The sequence below is a fragment of the Echinops telfairi genome, unplaced genomic scaffold, assembly GCF_000313985.2.
Source record: "Echinops telfairi isolate 266 unplaced genomic scaffold, ASM31398v2 ScPeMD7_4225;HRSCAF=4972, whole genome shotgun sequence".
Taxonomy (NCBI): Eukaryota; Metazoa; Chordata; class Mammalia; order Afrosoricida; family Tenrecidae; genus Echinops; species Echinops telfairi.
In genome coordinates, this window is record NW_022108124.1 from 24147892 (window position 1) to 24149479 (window position 1588).

General features: G+C 40.2%; 1 non-coding gene across 1 annotated transcript; it reads right to left on the reverse strand.

The window, feature by feature from the left end:
- Positions 1-252: 252 nt before the first annotated feature.
- LOC115871266 lies at positions 253-416 on the reverse strand. Its single transcript, XR_004047197.1, has one exon. It is a non-coding gene; the product is annotated as a U1 spliceosomal RNA (small nuclear RNA).
- Positions 417-1588: the final 1172 nt, after the last annotated feature.

Below are 1588 nucleotides of genomic sequence, written 5' to 3' on the forward strand. Positions count from 1 at the left end.
CAGGTAGATCCGGGTGGTCACCTAGCAAGCATTTCAGGCTACCTTTAATGTTAATCCTAGAGAGGAGTTTTCTTCATGGTTCCAGATTTTCTTCTAGCTTCTGATGAAAAGGACTAGTTCAAACTTCAAAAATTCAGAGTTCCTTTTTTTCCTTCAATCTGTCAACAATCCCCTACACAGGTCTCTTGGAATGCAAATATCCTGAGTACTGCAAAACACTGGGTGGAGCATATATTTTCTTTTTTCTTTTTTCAGGGGAGAGCACGAACGCAGTCTCCCACTAGCACAAATTATGCAGTCGAGTTTCCCATATTTGTGGAAATCGCAGGGATCCGCACATCTGGAGAGCAATGGATAAGCCTCGCCCTAGGAAAACCACCTTCATGATCATGGCATCTCCCCTGCTGGGTAAGTATGGAGCATAAATTTTCAAAGCCTTCTTTGCATGCATGTTCTAAACCCATTTAAAGATTCAAATTTTAATGACTTAAGGCAAGTGGGCTTACAAGCTCTCTACTTTCAAGACTCACCAATAATCATTTATATCAACAGTAATAAGCAGAATAAATCAGTATAAACAAAGTATAATCAGATCCTAAATTCAATTTTTAAAAAGTCAAGTTCAATCCTTACTTAGCTTATCTAAATCCTTATCAAAACTAATCTATTTACACAAAATATGGGATTAGGCCTTTTGAGAGCATCAAGCCAGATTCAGGCTTTCTGTCAGCCATTTGACTTCTGTCAGCCAGTTTCACTTAGTAGCATCTCTGAGAAATGCAAGCAGTGATTCCACCCCCCGCAGCTCAAAATATACATTAATCACATTCATTTTTGCCATTTCAAATGGGAATAAACAAAGGCAACAGCCAAACAAAACAATCAAAACTTTAACTTCCCATATTCTTTCCAGAAAATAACCCAGCATGAACACATCTGACCTCTGGCTAGACAAAGAAGAAAAACTATCATGAGGGCGATGTCAAACAAATATTCACTCTCTATCTTTATGATTTGTTTCTCTAGTGCCCCACTCCTGGTACCATAATGTGTTAGCCCAGGTTGTCTAGAGAAGCAAATTTATGGACACTCATATGTGTATAAGAAAAAGCTTTATATACAAGCACAATTGCATATTGAGAAAACATCCCAGCCCAGTCCATATCAAGTCCATAAATCTGATATTAGCCCATATGTCTGATACCAATCTATAAAGTCTTCTATAGTCTCATGAAACACATGGAGAGACGCTGAATGCAGGAAGATCACAGGCCATTGGGTGGGAAGTCTTGTGGATCCAGTGGTGTTGTAAGCATCTCAGTGCTGGCAGGGGTCTCCACGTGGTTCTTCCAGCTCCAGGGCACTAGTGTAGTTCCAGGTGTCTTGTTAGCTGCAATGTCTCCCAGGGAGTGAGCAAAGAGAGAGGAATACAGGAGGAATACAAGAATTCCCAGAATCCTCATGAGAAGGCCATGTCCACACAGAGCCACTGATTGACAGGCTAAACTACACCCCTTCACTCTTAATTTACAAACGATTATATAACTACCACAGGAAGGAAACAAGGTCAACAAATAGAAGTGTATCG